At 42.6% G+C, this 12980-nt stretch overlaps 1 long non-coding RNA gene across 1 annotated transcript; it reads left to right on the top strand.

Moving 5' to 3' along the window:
* The first annotated feature begins 32 nt into the window (after positions 1-32).
* LOC110775961 (uncharacterized) lies at positions 33-1415 on the top strand. The gene is made up of 2 exons (XR_002529924.2): positions 33-635; positions 1212-1415. It is a non-coding gene; the product is annotated as an uncharacterized lncRNA (long non-coding RNA).
* Positions 1416-12980: the final 11565 nt, after the last annotated feature.

Genomic DNA, 12980 nt, shown 5'->3' with positions numbered 1-12980 from the left:
AACCCTAAGTACAACATGGAGGCTAACTGGCAACTGCATTAGGCCCTGTTTAGTGGGGTTGGCAAAAGCTGACCCGATCTGATAATCCGACCCGAACCTGATCTGAAAATAGCGGGTTTGGATTGAGATTTTCGACCCGATTAAGTAAATGGGTCGACACTAACCTGACCTGAAGTTAAATGGGTTAGGTTTGGGTTGAAAATCTCAACCTGAAATCAACCTGTGTAACCCGATTATTTATATGGGTCAAAATCAGGTCGGGTTGACCCGACCTGATAACCTGAAAAAGTTTAAAAAAATAAAAATTTTAAAACAGAATTTAGTTTAGAAAGAACAAATTTTTTGTAAAAATAAAAAAAAAAAAAAAAAAAAAAAAAAAAAAAAAAAAAAAGAATACAAGGTAGCTCACGTAGCTTGATGTTTGATACAATAATGGGCCAAGCCCAAAATTACTTTCTTTTACCCTAAATTATGATGCACTACTTTCTTTTACCCTAATTTCTACTCACCACTCTCTCACTCTCTCGATCAGTCAGTCTTTCACTCTCTCTCTCTAAAAAGTTAAGCGCCGCTTCCTCAGTTCCTTTCATCCTCTGCTCAACGGCTCAATTCTTCGGTTCCTCTTCATTCACTCGGTAATGTTCTTCACTCTTTATTTATTTCCTTTGATCTTCTTTCTCTAATTTATGCTTTTTTTTTGTTTTATTCGATTTTATATATGTTGATATTTTCGATTTTGTTTTTCTCGATTTTATTTATGCTAATATTTTTTATTTTTCCGATTTTATTTTCGATTTTGTTTAGGGTTTATGGTTTTTATCGATTTTGTTTAGGATTTTATCGATTTTGTTTAGGGCTTTATCGATTTGGACCAAAGGCCCAAAATCCAAATGATTTGCATATCTGTTTTATTTATTTGAAGAGTAGTGCATGGTTTTGCATCTTAATTCAAGAGTTTTTTTGGATTATTAATTGAATTTAGAGTAATTTTTTGGATATGAATGTTTATGTAAGAAAAATTGTCTGGATTTGAATGTTTATGTAAGTATATTTTCGTCGATTTGTATGGTTTTATGAATGAATAAATTCGTGGATTTGTATGTTTGTCTAAGAATAATTTCGTGGATTATAATTTTTCCGATCTAATTTTCGTTTCCGTTTTATTTTTAAAAATGCTAATATTATTATCTTTTGTTATGTTCTCTGTGCAGGGGAAATTTTGGCATCCTGTTATCACAAAGCTACGAATGGAGGATGCAACACACTACATTTTAGATTTTTAGATATTTTTCTTACTTTGGATGTATTTAAGTTTTACATGATTGTTCGATCATTGTAATATAATTCTAATATCTAGATCCTGCACTTTTGTTTTGGTTTTATGTTTATGGTAATCACAGTCGTTATTTTCTCAAGTTTTTCGTATATCAGATCTAATGAAAAAAGGGTTGATTAATATTGTTTTCTCGAAACAAACAGGTTAAACAGGTTAAATGGGTTCGGGTTGACCCGAAATAAGCAAGTTAAATGGGTTAAACTATTTGTATAAATTTAAGTTAAAATAAATCAGGTTGAGCAGATCAGGTTCGGGTTGACCCGATAAGGGGCAGATCAGGTTAGGGTTTAGATTTTCAACCCGAGTACTTAAACAGATCAGATTCGGGTGGGGGTCTTCAACCCGTTTATGTTTGACCCGAACACAAACCTGACCCAACCCGACCTGATTTCCAACCCTACTATTTAGTTCACCTTATTTATCTTGATCTGATCGCATCTTATCTGATATGATCTGGTCTGATCTGATCTGAACTTATTTTTTCTGATCTGATCTGATCTAAATTTATTTTTTCTGATTTGATCTGATTTGATTCTTCACAATTAAGTTTAAACAAAAATCTACATTTATTAATATTAAACGACTTACGTATAAATAAATGTTACACAAATTTATAATATTGTTATTATTTATTTGACTTTGCTCATGATTTAACTATTCCTTATATTAGATAGACCTAGACATGATCTAGATAGATCGGTTATGATTTAGACATATAAGTTCTGATCTGGACATGATTTGTACAGATGAGTTTTGATCTGGACATAATCTGTACAGTTCAGTTTTGAGCTGGACATAATCTATACAGACCCGTTCTGATCTGGACATGATCTGTACAGATCAGTTCTGCTCTAGACATGATCAGTTCTTATCTAGACATGATCTATACAGACCAGTTCTGGTCTAGTCATGATTTGTACAAATCAATTCTGATATAGACATGATCTTTGCAGATCAATTCTGATCTGAACATAATCTGTACAGAGTCGATATCTAGACCAGTTATAATCTGGACATATCGATTCTTATTTGGACATGTTCTGTACAAATCGGTTTGGATTTGAACATATTGGTTCTGTAAGGATCGGTTCTGATGAAGACAAGATATTTGCAGATTTGAACATGATCTGGATATGATCTGTACAAATCAGTTATGATCTGGATATTATCTGATCCTATCAGTTCTGGTCTAGATATATAATGGTTCCGATCTATAAAAATCAGTTCTGATATGGACATGACCTGATCATATCGTTTCTAGTCTGGACTTAATGGTTTTAATTTGAACATAATTAATTTGAATGTTTTGTTTATGTTTTTTTATGCCTTAAGTAATAGATTTTAATTGCACTGACAACAACATTCTTTTTTATAAAAAAAATAATGGTAATAAAATATTAAATATAATAACAATGATATAAATATATACCAATAATAATAATAATAATAATAATAATAATAATGATAAATAATAATAATAATAATAATAATAATAAATAATAATAATAATAATAATAATAATAATAATAATAATAATAATAATTGATGTGGCCTAAAAGAACGCCACCTGGCTGTACCATTAAAGCCCAGAAAGAAGGCCCAAAGGCCCATCAGCAAGCAAATCTCAAACCCGCATGCACACGCAGGGCCAAGACCCATCAGTGGGTCATGGGACCCACTTGCTCAGGAGGAGCCCCATTCCGCTATTTCCCAAAAAGAAAGGCCCAAGCGCTTAAGAGGCCCACCAGGTCTAAACCAAGCCCCAAAACTTAGCAGGACACGTGTCCTGATCATGCATATCATCCAATCATGCAGGACCAGTTCCCAAGAAACCCTAGCACTATAAATAGTGCAGATCCCTAGGTAAAATGGGCGATCAATTCATTCCCACCAACCAAAAACTATATTTGCTCTGCCTTCTCTCTACAAATTACTTATCTCTCTAGCTTATACTTACTTAAGCATCGGAGGGAATATTCCTACGGGAATATTCTTGTTTTGCAGGTTGCCAGAAGTTCGTGCAAGGTCATCTTTGATACCTCCGAGGAACGCGTGCCACGTCAGCACCGTAAAAGATCCCACAACATTTGGCGCCGTCTGTGGGGAGGTACAGTGTCATGGCCGAACTACACTCTGACAGAGAGTACACTGGTGAAGGAGAAGAGAGACGGCCCCTCGAAAGAAGCCAACGACACATAGAAGAAGCCAATCGAATCGCAAATGCAGGAAACACACCGCGACGGGTGCAGGAAGTTGAGGTGGTTGTAGAAGAAGAACCAATGACCGAGGCATCTCCGCCAGGCGGCCATCTAAGTCCTAGCGTCCGAGACGCCGTGCTAGATGAGAATCTAGATTTGCCGGTCTCGGTAGGGTCCCTACGCGAGATCTTAGCAGGATTCCAACAACAAATGAATCAGACCTTTCGACAACAGATGAGCACTACATTGAAAGATGAAATTCGGAAAAATATGCTAATCTACAGCGCTGAGAGGACGGCTCCATAGAGACCCCTCAGCTTAGGCGTCAATCGGATAAGAAGAATGCCACTCAGATCCAACGTATGGAGGGCTGGAGAAGGTTCTCGTCCACAAGCAAGCAGGGGAGTCAGCCCTGTGCCTGAGCACTCGGGAGACGGCCGCGACCCCCCTACTTTCTTACCTCGAAGGGACCCGGTTGTAGACACCTACTTTTGTCCCCATTCCCGAAAGGGAAGGTTCGATGATGAGAACATAAATCTCCACTTGGCAACGCATCTCCTATAAAATAACGAATCTCAATCGCCCTTTTCATTTCACCCGAACCTGCTATTTATAGAAACCTGCTAAAAATAGTAACTGTCGTAACGGGTAGTTGCTAAAAGTGGCAAGACATAAAAGATAGAAACCTGTCAGAATTAGGTGTTGCACTCCAACATAAATCCTAAAAGAGATAGAATTTGCAAGAGGAATCCTATTCCTAGTATAATTCGAAAATAAGAGTTACGTATTGATTAAAATCCTAACGAACCTAGAGTTTGTAACGGGCCCAGACGCATTCCATCATAAAGTTAATACGCACTAAAAGACTCGGATAAGTCTCAAACACTCCGGATTCTAAGAGTCCAAATCTGACAAAGAACTCGGCCCAAACATCATTTTCAACGCCCAGCCCTGGGCGCTGAAATTGCCTGGATCCCATTTTCAACGCCCAGAGCTGGGCGCCGAAATCTTTAACGCCCAACCCTGGGCGCTGAAATTACCTGGGTACGTGTTCTCTCCTAATTCTTCTTGGATTAGTGCTCTAAAATTCTATCTTTCCACGAACTCTTTTCTATAAATACAGCCCCAAATTCGACGTGAAACAAAAACACACAATTTATATTCTGAGTATTGACTCCAACCCCTAAGCCTAAGCCTCACGCTGCGAAATTGATCCCGCGTTCTGTCGCAATCTATCCAAAAATCGAACAGAACGTATCCTGTCCCTTGTAGCTGAAGAATTAAGCCCGGAAACTTGAGATTCGTTAAATAAAAGGAGAAATAGCAAAGCCAAAGTGGTTAGTTTTCTGAGAACCGTGACGCACCTCTCAAGGGTGCGTCGTAATGTGTCCCTTCGCATGATTTAATCGCTTTCCTCGCCCTTTTATAAAAATGTTAAACTATTAAATCTGATTGTTCTATCACGCCTAATAAAGATAATATCTTGGGAAATTGAACTATCATGCTAGGTCCCTTAAATCAATCTAAACAAGATAATCGCGATCGATCTAGTATTATGTGTTGCATATTGTTAAAATCAATTCAGATTAGTTTAATAGTTAACGCATGTCCCTTCAATTATTTATGTTGAGCTAGTAAGGATATCCTGCCTCTGGAGTTATCGAAGAGCGAGTACTCCTCTCGGTAGTTACAGTCCCCCGAACCCTCAATCTCTACCCTGCGGGTGTACGTTGAGAGATCCCCACACCAGGGATCACAAGGGAACCTATGGCCGTCGTGATCAAACATAATTGCACTCCCTTTACGTCACGATAACCGGGTTTTGTCAGTTTTTCTCATTGTCGTTAAAAACTGAATGGCGACTCCTATATTACTAGTCAATTGGGTGTAAACTCACAGGAAATCCAATTACACTTGATTTGACAAAAAGAAACGTCACGCCCACGAGGGACGAGGTCACGCATTAGCCTCGTGCTTTTTCGACCCCCTCACACCGGTCATACGACCATCGTCTAGGGGAAGCCCACCAGCCGTCTTACGGCCTGCCTCAAGGCGTCAAGAACATTATGAAGTTGAATCTGAACTATCAGACACCGGGTCCACTCCTGTGATGGAAGACCCGCCATTTTACCCCACTACACGTGGACAGACCCAGATGACGCCCAACAGAGTAAGCATGCGCCCCCGCCTGCTATCCAACCGCCGTGAACCAACTTATCATATTCAGCAAGGGTTTAACAATCTGACGCTAAGGCACATGAGTACCCCTTTCTCTGACGAGATCATGAACGCCCCGAAGGAGCCCAAGGTAAAAACTCCTACAATTGAAGCTTATGACGGGACCACCGATCCTGATATGCACCTTGTCGCATACCGCCATCACATGTATGTTCAAGGAACCAATGAAGCCACTTGGTGCAAATACTTCCCAGCCACGCTCAAAGGAGTAGCGTCTAAATGGTTTGAACAGCTACCCCCAGGATCAATTGCCTCTTTCAACGAACTACAAACTTTGTTCTCTACAAGGTTCATGGCACACAAGGAAGAAAGGAAAACAAGCATGCATTTGGGACGGATCCAACAGGGGAAAGACGAGTCCCTAAGAACCTACGTGAAGCGTTTCAACCTAGAGGTCGGACAGATCCCAGACTTGCCCGATGGCGTCTCCTTTGATAATTTTATCAGGGGATTGAAGAAGAGATCCTTCAAGTTTGATCTGGTTAAGAAGAGTGTAAGGACTATGGCTGAAGTCCTGGATGAGGCTGAAGCATTTATCCATGCAACAGAAATATGCAGCGCGTCAAAGGAAGGAAGGATTGGAGAACAACAGACTCCTCCGGAAAGAAGGATAAAGTGGACCGAAAAGCCCCACGAGTGAATGGCACATGGGCCCTCTCAAAAGAGCATGATACCAATTCTCCTGGGCACAAGAGAGAACGACCGCAGGAAAGGGAATATTTTGAGTATAACACAGATCTCCTCACCATACTAAAAGACGTTGGGACAAGGTTTGACCTTGATCGACCTTTCCCCATGAAATCTCCTGCTGAGAGTCGAGATCCCAAATTATATTGCCAGTTCCATGAAGACATAGGACATGAAACTAAGAATTGTAGAAGCTTGAAAAGGGCTTTAGATGGCCTAGCCTCCAAAGGACACCTCAAGAACTACTTACAGAAGAATGCTCATGGCTTTGGAAAAAACCAATACAAAAAGAACAAGTCACCTGCCTCACCTACCAAGGGACAGCACAACGACGGAGGATGTGTAGCCGTCATATCTGGAGGACCGGCCGCTGGAGGACCCACCATGAGAGGACAGAAAGATTATGCTCGCCGCTTAGGACAAGTACTGCTGTCAGCAAAAGCACCCATGGATCCATTCCCAAGGATAGAGATATGTGAGTCAGATGGTGGACGGATAGCCACTCCGCATGATGATCCCCTTGTGGTCGAATTCAAGATATCTAACATGAGGGTCAAACGCATTCTAATAGATACGGGAAGCTCGTCCGACATAATGAGTCTAGAATGCCTCAATCGCCTAGCACATGACCCCAAAACCATCGAAAGAATTCACTATCCCATCATTGGTTTCGGAGGGAGCATCATTCACCCTGCGGGCGTCATCACTCTGCCGGTTCGAATTGGGGATAGGAAAAATGGACGAAAGATGGAGGTGGACTTCCTAATTGTTAAAGACTTAACTGCATACAATGTCAGCTTGGGACGACCCACCTTAAACAAGATTAAAGCTGTAGTCGTCACCCATCTGATGCTTTTGAAGTTTGTGTGCAATGATGGAGTGATAGGCACCATACATGGAGATCAACAACAGGCTAGGGACTGTTATCTGACGACCCTCAACCCATCAGCATGGAAGCAAGATTCAACCGAAGTCAGAGGTAAACGAAAGCATGAAGATGAACCTCAAGTCGCCAAAAACTAAACCCGTCCAAATAGAAGCGGTCAAGATTGAAGAAAGTGGCTAAAAATAGAATATCATTAGGTTAACTATTGTACTCAGAGCCTACAAAACGGCCTAGCTATTGTACTCAGAGCCTACAAAACGGCCTAGCTATTGTACTCAGAGCCTACAAAACGGCCTAGCTATTGTACTAGAGCCCACAAAACGGCCTGTAAATGCCCGCCTAAGACGCGGTGAATTTAGCGTGCAATATAGTAAATTAATATTTTCTTATCTGACGAATACAAGTCTCAGTTAAACCTTTAAAAAAAAAGGAAACACTAAGGGGTGAAGAAACTCACCAGAAAACAATCCCTAAATAGTGGCGTCAATATCTACTAAATAAACAATACCCAGTGCTAATAAACACAAAGGGTTCAGACGTCCAACATGACGCCTTCTCTTCGGAAGGCGCCCAAAAAAGAGAGAAAGAAGACTCAACAAGAGCAAACATTCAGACATAAGACCTCCTCCTTGGATGGCGTCTAAAAAGACTAATCGTTTGACGGCCTGAGAAGTGGCCTAGATTAGCGCCTCAAATTAGGCTGATCACCTAAAACACTGAGGTTTCCGTCCAACAAATGGACCCAAAAAGAATTCCCAAGAAATCAGTAACGAACTGAAATGGAATTAAAATAAAATAAAGTGCACAAAGGCACAAAATGTTTATACATAGCGCTCAAGGCGCAAACAAACCAAATCAAATAAATGCCCAAAAGGCACCAAAGTTATTACAAACGCCCACGACGTCATTCAAACCAACCACGAGAAAAGCTGCTCAAGGATGAGGGGCGATAGAACTCCCGTCCTGGACGTCTTGGCCTTTAGGGGAGTTCACCTCGTCCTCCTCTATGTCCTCCTCCCCGTCACTAACGAACTCAGGGGGATCTAAGCCTAGGCGTCTAGCCGTCGAAACAGCCATCTGGTAGGAGATACGGCGTTTGAACCAGGAAAAGTCTTTCCCGTCCATAGACTGATCCCACGCCCTTTGGGCACTCTCCAAAATGGACTCCTCGCCCAACTTGAAAGAGCTCGCAGCCTCCTTGCGCACGGCCTCAATCTTTCCCTGCATGGCCTTGAGCTGACCCTCAAGGACGTTCACCTTAGAAGAGAAATTAGTCACCCGCTCCGAGACGGAGGAGTGCTCCTTTCTCAGCACGGCCAGCCTCTCCTCATGCTCCAGCAATTTCTCTTTATAATTCTGGGCGTCCTCCTCAGCCTTCCTCAGAGCTTCCGTTTCGGACTTAATCTTCTTGTCCGCGTCCAAGTTGATCCATCTGGCTGTCTTCTCAGCATACTGCTCATGATTCTCAATCTGGTCCTTGTGCTTGAGCATCTCATTATGCATATCAAAGCGGTAGTTCCTACTCTCGGCACAGCGGATGAAAAGCTGCCGAAGACAAAATAGAGTTAAAAAAGTATATATAATAATAAATACAGAGATCCAGGAGTAAGTGTCTCACATCAAGGACGAGGGACTGAATGGACCCAAAGAACCCCAAGTAAATCCCGGGGAGTGACCTCACATACTCCTCAGGAATGGCCGCATACACGTCCGCAAGGATCTTATCCTTCGCCTCTGAGCTAAAACCGTCAGAAGGGGGGATGCTCGCCACCTCGGTCCGCCGCATCCGCTTGAACATCTCAACTGAACCAAACGTCAAGTTATCAAACATCATGCAAATACCGACTTGACACAACAGATTAAAAGTATAGAAACACTAACCAATTGGCGAAGCTGCAGGAGGCATGGAGGAATTATCAGTGGAAGGAGCTTCAGCTTCCTTGCCTTTACCCTTGTCCTCCTTGGACGAGGTGGTGGCGTCAGCAGCCTCAGCCTGTTCAGCTGCTACTTCGCCAGCAGCCGCTCCGGCAGCGAAATCCCCTTTGGTGTCCACATGGGGAGAGACCTCCTTTTGCTCAAGTGGAGGAATGGACGCCTGGTTAGGAAGAACCTCTCCCCCAGCTAGGGGAGCAGACGGTTTTGGTACCGACGGCTTTGCTGCAGCATCGGCCGTACCCATCTTCTTAAAGAAGGGTCGTTTTGGCTTAGGAGCCTCCGTCGAAGATGCAGGACGCTTCTTCGTAGCTGACGAAGTGGGCTCCTAAAAAATGTAAGGAGTCAACGACCAAATCGAAATCAGAAAAGAATACAGAGGCAAAAAAAATAATAAAATAAAATAATAATAATAATAATAAAAGATAAAAAATACCTTGGCGACGTCACCAGAGGCACCCTCACCGGACTTCTTGGAGGAGTCCTTTTTCTTGGCCTCGACGGCCTTGAGAATGTCCTCAGTGTATACCTCGGACAGCCAAGCGGGTACGTCCACTACGCCCTTGTCTTCGGAGGATAGACGATCCATGGAAGAATCTACAAAGCCAAGGGTTAGTAGAAGAAAAAGAAGAGCGATGTTGAGTGAAAGTCTATGGAAAACTACCTCTACTCAAATAGGAACAAAGACCAACGGCTGAAAGAAAGACTATATTGGTAAACTGGCCTACATGGGGAAGCCAAGCATTAGGCACCCAGGCATGGCTCTTTGATGACGGCCGATACATCTCGGCCTGGAACAAGGGCTTTACTAGTCCCCATTCCCTTGACGAAAGGCGAGGGAAGGCGTCATCTTTAGATAAATAGCAGGGCCGACGGTTCCACCTAGAAAGACGCCTTGAAAGAGAGAGGTCTTCCATTCGAACAATAGACCACTTCTTCCTCCACCAAACCCAACTAGAAGTCTTACCCACCACCGTCTTATATCCCCGACGGCTGTAAAGGGTGAACCATCCCTGGGGAGAACGAGAGGAAGGGGCAATAACTACAAGACGAAGGAAAGCAGGAAAGGAAGGGGTGATGCCGCTCAAAGCGCATTTGGCAATAAATCCAAAAACGTTTGCCCAAGAGTTAGGCGTCAATTGAGCAAGGCCAATATCATACCCCTCCAAGACGTCCATCACAAAGGGATGCAAAGAAAATCTAAGACCCAATCTAAAGGCAACAGTATAGACAGCTATCTCTCCCTGAGAGAGTTGGTCCACGGAATCATGGGGTCGAGGGCTCCTAAGACTAAAACCTGGGGGCAGAAGCAGAAAATGCTCAAAGTCACGTCCCTGCTCCCTCAGGTACCTTAGCCATTTCATGCTGGGAAAGATGTCAGAAGGAAACAAATTGACATCCTCCTTTCCCCGGACCATAGGAGGAAGGTTTTTTGCAAACTCCTCGTCTGAAGAGCTAAAGGAGTCATCTTCAAAATCCTCGCGTGGAACATGGGGACGACAAGCCACATTCTTCCTTCTTCTAGGAGAATGAGCCGTTCTTATAGCCCCGTCTCCTGTATTACGAGAGGAACGGACTCCACTCCTACTTCCTTGGGACGGGTTCGAAAAAGGAACCCTATCGTCCCCCTCTCGCGGTGCAGCCCATGCACGCACGTTGGCTGTTTGTCTAATTCGAGCCATGCCGTCCTGCATAAGGAACAGGACGTCTGACTTTAGCAAAAGAAAGAAAGAGATGGGCGTCATAACCTCCAGGACGCCTCCACAGGAACACTATAAACGATAAAAAAGAGGGGGCCCATAAGCATGCAGAAAACAAGAGTTTAGATAGAGAACTTACCAGAAAATGATCAAACTGATGAGAAGTCTTGGCAAATCTTCTAAATCCTCAAGAACACTGAACAAAGAATCCAAGAACACTCAAACGGAAACACAAGCAGATCTTTGTCAAAACGAAATTCGCTTTCTCTCTCTAAAGAAAATTGCTCCGAGGTAACAAAAGAAAAATGAAAGAAGTTCTGAAGGTTTTAAAGGAAAACCTGAGCTCTAAAAAGCCCTCACACGTGGCACTCCCTCCGATCAAGCAGCCTACCCCACAGGGGAAAGGGGCATCCTCCTTGAGGGGAAAATGATGTGGCCTAAAAGAACGCCACCTGGCTGTACCATTAAATCCCAGAAAGAAGGCCCAAAGGCCCATCAGCAGGCAAATCTCAAACCCGCATGCACACGCAGGGCCAAGATGTTAGATTATGATACATATGAATAAACATAAATCATGCGGAAAAACATAAAGCTAGGAAACATATTATTTACACATAATCATTTAACATAATTCAGATGCATACACTTTGTAGCGTGCCCTCCCTAGCTGCGCCCGAACCGAACAAGAACAAGTCTTTAGGAATCCAAGTGTCGTCCCTCCGTAGATAGTCCACAGCATGTCCGAATCCGCCTTAAGATTGACCAACTAGAATCTCCCTTAAGGTACTATATATTTTCGGCTAATAGGGCAAGAATATGGCTGATTTTTCTACTTAAAAATCTTAGCTTTTTATTGTTTGAATACTTGAAATCCTCGATGTAAATATGTGACCCTAGGCACCTATTTATAGAGTAATGAAAAAGGACTTGGAATCCTATTAGGATACTAATTTATTTAATTAGAATCTTATTAAAACTCTATTAAACAAATTCTATCTTTATTAGGATTAGGATTTAATCATATGACGAATCCCGGTAGCCTTAGGATTCGAGTAACACACTTCGAGTGATACGCTAGCACCGTACGCAGGCCTTGCGGCCCACGCACAGCAACAACCCTTCTCGACGAAGTCCATCCCGCAGCCCCGCGTGCCGAGGCCGCTGCTGGGCCTGGCCTTTGCGCTGGGCCTGGCGTGGCTCGGCTGTTGCGTGTGGTGCGTGTGGCTTGCTGGGCGATGGCCCGGCTTCGTGCTGGGCCTTCGTCTGGCAGGCCTCGTCCGATGCTAATTCGTACGATACGCTTCCGATTAAATTCCCGATTCTGGAATTTATTTCCGATACGAACAATATTTAGTATTTCCAATTCCGGAATAAATTTCCGTTTCAAACAAATATTTAATATTTCCGTTTCCGGAATTATTTTCCGATTTCGATAATATTTCCGATTCTGACAATATTTCCGTTTCCGGTAATATTTCCGATTCCGGCAATATTTCCATTTCCAATAATATTTTCTGATACGTACCATGTTTCCGGTTCCGGCAACATCTACGACTTGGATAATATTTATATTTCCGATACGATCCATATTTCCGTTTCAGGCAATATTATCGTTTCCGGAGTATTCATTTCTTTCCTTTGACGATCTCAGCTCCCACTGAAACCAAGATCCGTCGATTCCGAATATCCATAGATGGAGTATTTAATTCCATTAAATACTTGATCCGTTTACGTACTATTTGTGTGACCCTATGGGTTCAATCAAGAGTAAGCTGTGGATTAATATAATTAATTCCACTTGAACTGAAGCGGCCTCTAGCTAGGCATTCAGCTCACTTGATCTCACTGAATTATTAACTTGTTAATTAATACTGAACCGCATTTATTAGACTTAACATTATATGCATACTTGGACCAAGGGCATTATTTCCTTCAGTCTCCCACTTGTCCTTAGGGACAAGTGTGCATTTCCTAATTCCTTTGTCGCTCGATGCTTGCTCTTG

The sequence above is a fragment of the Spinacia oleracea genome, chromosome 6 (assembly GCF_020520425.1).
Source record: "Spinacia oleracea cultivar Varoflay chromosome 6, BTI_SOV_V1, whole genome shotgun sequence".
NCBI classification, from domain to species: domain Eukaryota; kingdom Viridiplantae; phylum Streptophyta; class Magnoliopsida; order Caryophyllales; family Amaranthaceae; genus Spinacia; species Spinacia oleracea.
The sequence above is the reverse complement of the archived record's forward strand: the minus strand, read 5'-3'. Positions and strand labels throughout refer to the sequence as shown.